This window comes from Rattus norvegicus, chromosome 7 (assembly GCF_021556685.1).
Source record: "Rattus norvegicus strain SHRSP/BbbUtx chromosome 7, alternate assembly SHRSP_T2T, whole genome shotgun sequence".
NCBI classification, from domain to species: domain Eukaryota; kingdom Metazoa; phylum Chordata; class Mammalia; order Rodentia; family Muridae; genus Rattus; species Rattus norvegicus.
The window spans coordinates 134,318,851-134,331,965 of record NC_141540.1 but is presented as its reverse complement, the minus strand read 5'-3'; the positions used below and the strand labels follow the sequence as shown (position 1 = coordinate 134,331,965).

Sequence of the window (13,115 nt, the reverse complement as noted above, 5' to 3'; positions counted from 1 at the left end):
GGCATTACCAGCTGCAGTGGGCTCTGCCCTCTGAGATCTGGGATCATAGTGCCCATAATGTGAGTCCACAGATCCGGGAGTAAAGAAGGTAAGGGGCTCTGAGATTTAAGGGGCCCCGCAAATGTCAGGGCAGAACTTTCAAACAGGCAGAGTCCCTGTTGAACGTGGGCGACTGAGCCTGACAGCCCAGCCCAACCCTGGGAACCGGGCACAGAGAAAACGCGGAGAGTGGCTTGGTCAATGAAAAAATTATCTCCGTGATGGAATGAAGGCTTTGGAGCCTGCATCTGGTGCTCCCTGCTAACTCGGTCCTGGCCCCAAACACCGCGTTCCCCTGGGGTCCTCGGTTGTAGCACTCAGGCTTTTTCCTTGAGACGATCAGTTTGGCCTTCCTGATCTGAATTCTCATCCTCTTGTCTGTGGAGCGTTACACAAGCAAGATAGGATCGAGTCCAGGTGGGTTTACCAGGGGCGAGAGCTCCGGAAGGAATCAGGAGTTTAATTAACTAGTGCCCTCTGTACACGCCCCCGAAGGAAAGAGAACCCTAATAGGGACCCCGTCAAACTGTTTGATCAGAGGAAATTGGGTTCGCCTTTTCCTCCCCTTCACTCTTCCTATCTCGCAATCAGTCCATCTGAATTATTGGCTGAACCTGGGCAACAGCATTAAAAAGGGCACAGAATCGGGGGCGGGGCGGGGCGGAGACTCGGGGGCCTGCAGATCCCAGCGGGAGGGATCTGCCTCGCGGGAGGGATCGCGGCCCCGCACTGTGAGCGTGGGCGCGCAGAGCAGCCTGGATCCCCGGCGTCCGCGCTCCGGGATTTCGCTGGCGCCCGCGCGGCGGCCGGGGGCGGGTGCTCTGCAGCGGCCCGGACTGGAGCGCGCACTCCGCCTGCAGCCGAGCAGCGGCCGGGGAGCCGCCACCACCATGCCAGCCCCGCGCCGCCTGCGCTGACCTGGACCGCGCGGCCGCAGCGCTACGGGCCGGGCTGCGACGCTCCCGGGGCTGCGCACGCGGGAGCGCGCCTGACGCGGAGGACCGCAGCTCTCAGCGCCGCCGACGAGGACCGCGCGGCCGCTGCTCGCGCGTGGGGTGAGTGGCTCGGGGTGAGGGGCGCCGCGGCTCCGGCCGCGTTGTCACGGCGCGGGGTGGGACGTCCGGTGGTTTGGGAGCGCGGGGACCGCACGGGAAGGGTTGCTGGGCTGTGGCTGCGCAGAGGCTGGGCGCACGGCCCCCTCGTGCTGCGTGGCAGCCAGGTCGCGCCGGCTCCCCCCTGCGCCGAGGCCAGCTGCCTGGCCTGGAGCCCCGCCACGAGAGATCCGGGAGGCGAGGGTGAGTGGCTGAGGATCGCCTGTCACCTACTGGCGTCGGCGGGGAGGCTCGGCCCTTAGAGCGCCCGAGAAGGGCCGCCTGCCCAGGCGAGGCAGCCGCAGCCTGCCCTCGGTGGAGACCCTTGCTCTGCACGCAGCTCGCCCGTGGGAGAGAAGGGGAGCCGCGGCGTCCTCCCTTCTGGCAGAAAAAGTTGAAGAAACTAGGTCTGTTAATAATTAGCAGGAGCGGGATTCGGGATGCAGCAGAAAGCTGTTGAGTTTTCATTGCCCTCTAAGAAAAACAAACGGCATCGCCAACGACTATTGGCAGGGCCGTGTTATTTTTGGGACTTTGGGAAAATTGTCCACAGATTGCGTTCAGGAGACTGAAGACTGGGGGGTGTACCCGGGAGGTCGCGGGGACGGCTGGCACCGCTTTGAGTTCCAGCCCGCCCCTGGAGGACTCAGATTCTTAAGCCTGACGCACTTGGTTCCTGGTTTTAAAACGTGTCAGCGGCAGAACTGCAGCCAGGATCAAGGAGAAGAACGCACCGCGAACCGGCCTAGAGGAGCATATGTAAAAATCGCTGGTGGAACCCAAGTGCACTTGTGCTGTTAAAAAAAAAAAAAAAAAAAAGCTGCATTTGTGGCTTTTAGGGTAGGTTTTATGAGTGACAAATTATACTTGATGAAATTGTATCTCCTATCTGTCCCTGAACTGTTCTGTCTGCCGCCTGGTTTTAATCAGCGCTTTGGGAAGGCAGTGTCTGCGCTGATGTTATATAATTAACATGGTTCACCATCAGATATTTTTAATGTACTTCTGGAGTAAAGAAACTTCATCTTGTCTTTTCAGACAGTCCCAAGGTGTAGACAGAGTGAGGGCTGCTAAGGTTTGCCCTCCTCTAGCTCCAGATGTGTGAGCTCAGCTGTTGCCTGTCACTTAGGTGACAACTGGCCTTTTTCTGACTAAGCCTTTGCAGTCGCCATTATCCTCAGTAAAGTGTCAGTGTTCAGAGGCCTTCTATTACCAAGAGTGGGACCGAGCCCCTTGAGAGGGAGGTGTCAGCCCTGTTTGACCATCCCCAACAATATGTCCGTGTTTTTAGAGTGGAAAAGGGGGTTGGGGGTGGGGCAAAAACCCTGACAGCAAGATAGATACACATTTAGATTAGGACCAACCTAATCTAAAAATTCTGTTTTAATCAAGACAGCTCCGTGAGGATGACGCAATGTTTGTCAAGCCTTTTCCCCTAGAACAATATTTACTCCCACCAGGGGATTTAAAACTTAAAACAGCAGCCATTTATCTTGCTGTCTGTTGGAGCTGGGTTCATTTTTGCTCCAATGTGGTCCTAGCCTAGGTGGCTGGGACAAGAATCTATCATTGTAACCAGCTGGAGTCTGAAGAAAGCAAAATACAACACCTGCTGGTACCAGAGGGTCCTAAATGCCATCAACTGGGGAGTCGGGAAACACAGAAGGAGGTATTTTATAAGCGCTTCCAGAAATGTTTAAACAAAACATTTAAAGGTTAAGGATGCAAGGGCTACAGAAAAGGCACTAGAAATAAGTGGACATTCCCCTCAGTTAAGAGGTAGTCCACGTACTGATAAGTCAAAATAATGATTATGGCCCGAGACTGAATCTCCATGCTTCTAAACAAAGCCCTAGAAAGGAAGGGGGGGCGGGGTGCAGAATGATGTCCAAAGATGGACGGCCTGGTGTGAGTGAATGAGGTTAGTAATTTAATTTTTTTTCTTTATTCTTAGTTTGGTACTAGTTAGAGGGTTACACTGAGTGAGCCTGTTGATTCATAAACTCTTTTGAAGAGAAAACTGCTATGTGACAGATTCAATCAGTTCTGCTGGTAACGCCCAATGAAGCATGAAAGGTTGACTATTATATATATATATGTATATATATAAATACATATATATACATATATACATATATGTGTATGTATATGTTTATGTATGTATGTATATGTATGCATATGTATATGTATGCATATGTATGTGTATGTGTATGTGTATGTGTATGTGTATGTATATGTATATGTATATGTATATGTATATGTATATATATCAAAGCCCATGGGTCCATTTTTTGTTGTAATGAGTCAGCTTGGGTTATGAAAGAAACACCTACTACAAGCTGGATGGCGGGGAGGAGGAAAGGTTGTTGTTGACAGCTGGGATATGATAGAGTTGACCTTAAAAAACGATGTTAACCTCATAGGTAGCAATGAATATCCTAGTAAGAGCACCAGTGGAAGGGGAAGCCCTGGGGCCTGCTAAGACTGAACCCCCAGTGAACTAGATTGTTGGGGGGAGGGCAGCAATGGGGGGAGGATGGGGAGGGGAACACTCATAAAGAAGGGGAGGGGGAGGGATTAGGGGGATGTTTGCCCAGAAACTGGGAAAGGGAATAACACTCGAAATGTATATAAGAAATACTCAAGTTAATAAAATAAAAATAAATAAATAAATAAATAAATGATGTTAAATTTTACAGTTTCCTTAGGGTTTCCAAAAGTAAGCTGGGACATAAGTTTCTGAAATATCATGATTAGATAATCTCTTTAAGGTCCACGGGAACTTGTCAGTAGAGCACAAAAAGGTTAAGTTCTGTAAAGTGATGTTTTTGCAGTACCAGTGAGCTAACCTGGGACACATGCTGGTCTCCATGGACGAGCCACGCCCCAGTGATATTCCTAATTCTAGAGAAATAGAAACTCTTTAAAAGACTATTTACCATCAAGCAGCTCTTAGAATCCCCTACCCTATGTTTTTGAATCATCTGATCAAGGTTATGTTTGCTGGTTTTTAAATTACAGCATTCAATTCCCTAAACAAAGTGGCTTATAGTGGATAAAGCTTCCATGTTAAATAAGTAGAATTTCAAAAGGCAAAATGGGGTTCTGGAGAGATGGCTCAGTTGGTAAAGTTCAGCAAGTATGAAGGCCTCAGTTCAGATCCCCAGGACCTGTGCACAAAGTTGGGCGTGGTTACCCGGGCTTATAATCAGCACCAGGAGAGCAGGGCAAGGAGGAACCTGGGCACTCCCAGCCAACCTAAACCATCAGCAAGTTCTAGGTTCAGTGAGAGACTTTGTCTAAACAAAAATAAGGTGGAGAGACATTGAGGAAAATGCTGGACATCAACCTCTGACCTCCATGCAAAGACCTGCACACACATACAACCCCCCCCCCCCCACACACACACACACAAACATACTCAAAATGGCTCTCATGGGTGTCTAGAAAACGTTTATGACATTTGACCAACATAGACTCCCCCCACCCCCAGGAAAACAGGTCTGTGTTTTCTCCATGTTATGTAAAGCAGTGTTCTTCATGCACCTCTTACTCCTGTGAGAATATTGAAACTGTATAAATCTAGGTATACAATGTTTACAGTGCGGAGGAATAAGGGAAAGGAACGAGGTGTTTCCTGGTGGGTAACCTGAGGGGCCCTTACTTAGTTTTCTCCTGACTATTGAGTAGAGAATTGTAGAGTTGCACAGTAATGCTTTTAGAAAATGGGTATGAACAAATGATTTGGGGAGGAAAGCCGAGTTATCTGGAGGTCAAGCCGAGCACTGCTTCAGTTCTGTGCCTACAAGCCTCAGCCGCAAATGGAACCAGCGCCTCCAACAGTGTGTCAGGGACCAGGATTGCCTGAGGGTAGCAGAGCAGCTCTGTCCTTCTAGACTCCTCCCTTTGGATATATGCGTAAGTCATCCCTCAGCACCCTAGTAACCAACAAACCTCCTTGTTTATAGTGGTGCTGAGCAGAAGCAGGGGCGTGGGGGTGGGGGCGTTGGAGGGGATCGGCCCCTGCTGTGGGCTGGTGAGTGAACATCCAGGAGCAGCGGAACTGGCTGACCAATAGCAACCAGGAACCCTTGCAAGCCTGTTTCCCCTGACCCTCTCTCCTGAAGAAGGCTGTGGAAAGAGACTTACTTTACAGCTCGGAGCATGCTGATGTCATGACGCTTCTGGCACAAAGATACGACAGAATAATCAGATCCCTCTCTCTGTGCCAAAATGACACGATTTTTCCACGAGCTATTCCTGAGCGGCTGGTCCACGGGCACGGGCTGTTTCCAGTTACGGGACGGAGGGTGGGATGCTGAGGGGGGTGGGGGTGGGGGTGGGATGCGGGGATTGAGGACAGGCTTCTTTCTCAGACGGTTCGATAATTCCTCCTGTGTCTGTCTGTTTAAACCACAAACTTATGGTCACATCTGAAGGGACTTCTTTGAGAACACAAAGACAGTACCACCTTCCGTGGCCATTTGCCTATAAATTAAAACACCAGATAGGCAGAAACCGGTGTAAACATTTGAAAAGGGAGAACGGCAAACGAGCCAACAGCTGCCAGTCACTTTTATTTAACTCCTCTCCCCAAGTTTTGTTCTAAAAAACAAAAAGATGTTAAATCAACTGGCTAGTTAAGCTGACGTTGCATTTTCCCCCCCAGGAGACTGGAATGATCGGTTCATTTCTAGCTCCACGTTACATACTCTTCAGAAAACAAGTTAGGGGGCTGGGGATTTAGCTCAGTGGTGGAGCGCTTACCTAGGAAGCGCAAGGCCCTGGGTTCGGTCCCCAGCTCCGGAAAAAAAAGAACCAAAAAAAAAAAAAAAAAGAAAGAAAACAAGTTAGGGCCGTGTTTTTTCATATGTCTTGGTGCCCCGTCCTGCTTGTGGATTTACAGTTTCTGCCAGCTTTGCTCTGATCTCCTGTTCTCAGTAGGCCTTTGGAAAGAGACATGTTGGTCAAGGGTGACATTCTACCTTGAGATGCTCCCCCACCCACCCAGTGCCTTGAGTCCTCCTCTTTTATGGAGGTACTGAGCCCACAGCTCACAATTAATGTGAGCTCTGTGACCTTAGTAACAATTCTGTTTGAAATGTTTCCAATTACACGTAAGATTGGCCCCGCGAAGCAGCTGCATGCCAAAAGCATTTCCTACTGTGCTCCAAGAATCAGGCTGTGGTTGCTTTTAATTTAAATAAAGGCTATTTGGTTTCCTGTGATGTTTTTTATAACCACCTTCTCCGCCATTTGTGTTGCCTTAAAAAATAAAAAGGGGCCAATATAGAGTAGCCACCACTTCGTGTGTTGTGACCCGAGTTTTCTAGGATACCATTTGCCCTGAGCAAACACTCTGAACTTAATAAAAGAGCCTTAAACATTGTGTGTCATTGGGTTTCCCCAAGGAAGGGGGAAAGGTTATCTGGCAAGACATTGTAAGTAGCTAATGTTTCAGGGTTTCTTCCCTTTTTTTTCCCTTTGGAGACCTATCATAATTATACATTCAGGCCATTGGATGTCTTTCTGACATGTCGCCGCCTTTTATGCAGATTACTCCACTCTACCTTTTGAAGGACCGTGAAGAGCGGTTTATAACAAAAACACTGAGACAGTAGCGAGAGGAGTTTAAAATATACTTAAGACAGAACAGGAGACAGCAAATAATTTCACCTCTTCTACCGGCACCAAACCTTCCTAATCGACTTCCTCTTTGGGCCTCCAACTTTAACACAGCGGTGGCTCTAATCCTGTAATAGCCAGCAGACATATTTGATATACTAAACTTGAAAATAAGAAAATATACAATCTTGGCACTTGGCACTTGTACAGACTGGGATCAGACTGGGGGGCTCTGTTTCCAGAAGGGTTTTCTTCCCCTCCCCTTGAAACACAACACCCACAGCCAGAGGGGATGCAAAGGGTGAGGTACTGAGAGGGTCCTGAGGAAGGCCTTCACACAGGCTCTTTCAGTGGCCCGAGAGCATCCTGGAGAACAGAACGCTTCTTTGGGTTCAACAGCCGTTGACTTGCATAAATGCCAACGTCTCCCCTGGCACTTTTGGAAATTTCCACCACAGAATAAATAGTTCTGTTTAGTCCAGATTTGTAAATGCCATATTTCACGGAACCCCTGCGGGAGCAGCACAAATGCACCCAGGGCCACTGAACCCTGGAGATTAGGTTACTGCCTAAACCCCAAATGTGACCAGTAACCAGCTCTACTGCGATCTTTCACCAAATTAGAAGGCGTTAGCTTAGTCTGGGCAGGACAGTGGCTCCTATACAGAGTCCTCCTTCTTTTCATCCGCCTTTATCCTTGGGCACTACCTGCCAATCAAACCCCCTTTGAGGTTCCTCAGTTCAGCGAGAGGTAAGTCGAGGTGTGTGCTACTGCATAGCAGAGCACTCAGGATGACAGACACACCCACTGCATATGGGCCCTTGGCTACAGAGACCAGCTCCTCAGTAGCTAACATTAAAATGCTACATCTGTTAGAAGCCTTTTCTATATTGGCAAGTCCTCTGCCTTTGCAAACACACGGTTGGGAGGAAGGGGACATATATGCCTACACATACACACCCAAAGAGAGACATCGATGCCCACAGAGAGAGACATGCATGTATCCACACACAGAGACATAGATGTATCCACACACAGGCATATACGCATACACGACAGCCTAACAGTAGTATATCAGACTGGTCCACTTTAGCAAAAGTTAACTGATAGGAGCTATGCTACGTCTTCAGTAGAAGCATTTGGGCTGTCATTATTATTATCATCTCGATGACAAGCAAATAGTGTGGTAATCTGGAGAAACCCATAACAGACCTCCCCCGCCCCAATCCCCACGTGATCCCAGTCCACACAAGCCAAGTCACAAGTCCCTGAGTCCATAGGTGTAATTCATATTCTCAACTAGACAATTTACATGCTCGAACAATCTTAAGTTCCTCGTTGCAAAGCTAAAAGGAAACTAACTGTATGGCCCTTTGCTTGGATTTAAAGGACCTGTGCCAGACCATGTTAGGCTTCCCATAAGATCTCCCAGAGCACACACACTGGAGCACTTGTACAACCTCTGTCAAGAGAAAAGACATTCTCAATTCTTCTGTGTCTGTGTAATTAGCCAGTACGAGCGGCGCTTGGAGTTTATACATGTTACATAATTTTTTTATTTTATTTTAATTTTTTTTTGTTGAAAAAGATAAAGTGAGCTCCAAAGTCAATGGAGCTGCAGATGTTTCTTATAGAAAGTGCAGATGTGCTGTGGGAATTCTGCACCACATTCTCAGCTTAGCTTTGTTCGTTTCCAGGATCCTGTGAGTAATTCCTCTGAGCTGCCCCAGCCCTCATTCGCACACAAGTCTCTTGAGCAAGGGACTGAGACGATAACTTGACCCTCACTTTGTTCTGACATGCTTTGGCCTCCTATGTTTCTGTGAGAATGGAGGGAGGGAAGGAGATATACATAGATGCTTAACTGACTTAACCACGTATGTTTCCGTGGTGGGGCTGCCTATAAACGTAACCAGCTAAGCAGGCTAATAGCCAAAAACACGGCCTTCAGCCCTGCCAAGTATGAAAGAAGCAGGCCAGCTTTCTCCATTTTGAGGGATTGGAAAATGTACTTTCTTAACCTTCTTTTGAATGTTAAAGAGTAAGCCAAGAAAAATCAATTTTTTCCCCCTCTTCTTCCCGACCCATGGAAACCAAACAGCAGTGTTTTGCAATGCCAGTGCCTTGGGAAGGACTTGGCTCCATCAAGAGATGACCAGGTCCCTGGGATGGGAAGAGCCTACTGTTTTTTGGGTTTGTTTTTTGGGTTTGTTTTTTTTTGTTTTGTTTGTTTGTTTGTTTGTTTGTTTGTTTGTTTGTTTGTTTGTACCACCTGGCTTTTTAACATCGGTGCAGTAATTTTTGACAGACTCTGCCGACCAGTTGTCCTCTTTGTTCTTGAGCAGGCGCTCTAAGACAGACAGCTGTGAGCTCACAAGTAACCAGCACACAGAGGAAGACAGTTTGGTTCTTACTGAAAGTCACACAAGTGGGACTGTAGCCCAGTAGCTGTGTGGTTTCTCCGTGTCTCTGGGCTTCAGTTTCCTTGTATACAGAGTGGAAAAATTAGATCAATATGTAGTTATTAAAGAATCTAGTTGTAAACACCTGTATAACTTTGTCAAGGGACAAACAATGTAGAGAGATTTTAAGGGATTGGGGGCTATTTCTCAGTACTGAGCGTTGAACCCAAGAAAGACCCATGTGGGTTCAACACTTACTCCACCTCTGAGCCACGCCCCGTTGGGCGGACTCTCACACACGTGGTCTGAATCAGCCATTCAGGTGATCCCAGTACACAGCTGCGGTAGAGCCACTGAATTAGACGGTGTCAGAGCTTCTCTGCCCCACAGAGGCTGACCTCAATGCTGTCTGACTTTTCTCTTCCCTTCCCACTCACTCCTTCGGGGTCCCGCCTCCCTCCCTACCTCCCTCCTTCCTCTCTAGTTCATGGCCGTTGCAATGTCACAGAGCCTAGTGCTACCAAGATCTCTGCTCTGTTGATGGTTCTTGGTGATTCGTGTCAGAGAGAAACCAGATGCCTACCTCCGCCTGACACTCACTGCCCCCCCAAACAAGTGCAGATGCCTGAAGTCAAAGAGCTCTGTGAAAATATTATTTGAAAACATAATTCATATTTTATTTTTGTCACTCTGTCACAACTAACATCATTCACTAAACTGAAAAAGAACTTAATAAACCTATTGTGTTCCTGTACACTTACCATAATCTTAAGCATATTTAATGTAATTTCTTCCAGATTAGCAATCGGCCTATTTTTAACTTGGAAGTACTCTACTTGGAAAGGTATTGGCAGACTAGAGGAAAATTACATCTTATTCCAAAGTAAAAGGTTTTTAAGAAAGGGCAATTTGCGTACAGTTGAAAAATAACTGTATCCTACATCTCCTTACATTTTGAGTTCATATAGCTTTTAATAAATAAATTTCATGTTTCGTGATCATGAAAAATATATCTGTTGAAGAACTATCACCCACCTGTAGCACAATAAAAAAATTTAAGACTTATCTGACAAATTATGAGTCTACTATGGTTTTATTTACCATTGAACATCCTACTTTTAAGAATTTTGAATCCTAAGATCAGACATTTTTAAATAGAATTTCATTAGTATGACTCCTTACTTAACTATATATACATAGATATAGATACAGGTCTGTTCTTCAACAATGGGAATGCTGATTACTATTTCTAGGGTTTTTTTTTTAATTTGAGGAACAGGGATATGTACACATAAGTAGTCACAGAGACAGGAAGAAAGAATCAGGTTCCCCCTGGAGCTATTGTCAGGTGATGGGAACTGAACCCAAGTCCTCTGGGAGAGTGGTTCCTCTTAACTATCCCTCTAGCCTAGGGGTTCTCGGCCTATGAGTTGCTACTCCTATGGGGCTGATAGGAGGGGACCCCATTTCACATGGGTCACAGATCATTCTGCGTATCAGATATTTACATTAAAATTCATAACCATAGCAAAAAGTAGCAATGAAATAATCTTATGGTTGGGGGTCACCACAATGTGAGGAACCATATTAAAGGGTCTCAGCATTAGGAAGGTGGAGAACCACTGCTCTAGCCTACTTCCTATCTCTTTGGACTAATGAAGCATCTAAACTAGCTAATCCTAGCCGTTTCTATAGCGGGCAATACTTTTGTTCTTTCACAGACATAGTTCCACTTGTCTCTCTGTAACATGAAGTTCTTTTAAATTGTATCCACATTGTGCCTAGAGGTTCCTATCAAAGAATCTCGATGCAATGTTGCACAGTGTTTCTCTTAGTTAGGATACTATATCTGAAGTTTTTCCTGTCAAGCTTGGGAAAATGAGTGATTACACAGTTCTGTAGACATTGATTAAAGAGTTTGTTGCCCATCTGAGTTCTTTGCCTGTTTTAGACGTCTTTGAAAATTTGCGTGCTTCTTGTCACTATCCAGTATGGCCATTGTCACAGACATGCACAGACTACATGGAACTTTAAAAGTCCACTCAGGTTGTGGCAGAGCATGTGTCTAGCAAGTGTAAGGCCCTGGGTCCCTTCACCAACACAGTGATTGAAAAATACATAGTCAGCATAACTAGTGTGTGTCTGCTTAGCAAAAATCAAGAGGCCATTGGATGCTTCTCTAGCTTTCTGGATTTTTGTTTGCTACTTTGTTGTTGTGGTGGTGGTAGTGGTGGTGGTGGTGGTGGTGGTGGTGGTGGTGGTGGTGGTGGTGGTGGTGTGTTTTAGCGTCTGCCTTTTCAAAACAGGGTTTCTCTGTGTAACCTTGGCAGTCTTGGAACTTGCTCTGCAGACCAGGCTGGCCTTGACCTCTTAGAGATCCTCTGCCTCCCAAGTTCTGGGATCAGAAGCATGGGCCACCACTGCCTGGCCCTGCAATTGTGTTTTTAATTCAATTTAATTTTTTTAAAGGCTTTTAGATTCACTATTCTAATACCTGACTAACTTCCCACCATCCCTTGGTCTTGCTGTGTAGGTCTAACCAGTCACAAAAATCAACTCTCCTGTGCCTCTTTCCCTATCCAATGCTAAGTCAAGTATCTTGACCTCCAAGTGGACGTTTTCTGCCTGAATTCTCTGCTTCGGTTGTTGGCCCAGTATAAGAGAAAACCCTCACTTTCAGTCATTCCGTGAACGCTGCAGGGCACCGTACTCGGGAAGAATTAAGCCATAGCTAACAGAGTTGGAGGCTTGTGGGAGATCAAGGGAGGGCTGCCTCCCATTTGTATGTGAGGATTTAAGACTCCTCAAGTTTCGCAGCTAATCCCATGTTTGTGCTGGATTCCAGACTCCTAGAAAAGGGCGCATGTACCATTCACGTCTCTGCGCAAGTCACCTGGGATCGGAAAGTAAGGAATCGCTGGCCTGGCTTCTGTGGCCCAGCCGCAGCATTCTCACATTCTCTAGTGCCGCCTACCATCCCCACCTGTCACTCTTCTTCAGGGGCGTGTAGACCCATCTCTCTGCTTTCTCCTCTGCAGCCCTGTCCTCAGCTCTAGAGCCCCTCAGGGAACAGGGTAGGTGCTTAATAGTTGTGAGCAGACTGAATCCTTACTGCAGTACAATAGCATGTAGTGCTCAGGGAAAACGAAAGGCTTTGCTGTTGTGGCATTCTGATACTAAGGCCATAAAGGTAGCAAATGGCCTCCTTTCTCTACAGAGCTGCTGCTTAGGGACCATTTTGTAGATAATGCTGAGACAAAAGTAGCCAAGATTTTTTTTTCAACTGAGTCTTTCTTATTCGGTACTTAGGGGGGGCGGTCTTTCTTTTTGTTGGTGGTTTAGTTTCTTTGTGTAGCCCTAACTGTCCTGGAACTCAACTCTATAGACCTGGCTGTCCTTGACCTCAGAGATTTCCCTGCCTCTGCTTCCCAAATGCTGGGACTAAAGATGTGTGCTACCACCGCCTGGCTAGCATGTTTGCTGAGAAAATTCCCTCTCGTTTGAATAAAGCTAGAGAAAGGTGAAAGTCGAGGACAGGCCTGACCACCCCTCCTTCCTTCCTTTCCTCCAGTCCACAGTGATAGATGAACCAGGAGTGCCCAACAGAGAGGGGTTTGGTCGGAATAGATGGAAATCTACAGCAGGAAGCTCCATAGCCTTCCTCTTCATCATGAGCCACAATGTCTACTTAAAAGACAGGTAGGAGAAGCATCTTCAGACAGGCTTCAGGGCCTCCTGATGATGACAGACTGTCATTTACTCTTGAAGTAAATGCCAGGGCCGCCCATCTAATCCTCTAAGTGATTTCAACCAGCTTGCTAGGAACCCTGTTTGCTTGAGTTATTACATTAATGTCTCAAGTCCCAGGGACTAATTGGCAGGGGATCAACTTTCTAAGAAGCCTAGCCAACCAATTTGTCCAGAAATGATCATGTTTTAATTTGATGCCTCTTTTTT

General features: G+C 46.9%; 1 protein-coding gene across 5 annotated transcripts in view; it reads left to right on the top strand.

The window, feature by feature from the left end:
* Positions 1 to 886: 886 nt before the first annotated feature.
* Prickle1 (prickle planar cell polarity protein 1) overlaps positions 887 to 13,115 on the top strand; it is a 96,187-nt gene continuing 83,958 nt past the window's right edge. For 3 of the 5 annotated variants that reach the window (NM_001434696.1, NM_001434698.1, XM_087557543.1), the window contains 1 exon segment: positions 887 to 1,094. The gene's annotated coding sequence lies outside the window, so the exon portion shown is untranslated. 5 annotated transcript variants of the gene reach the window in all.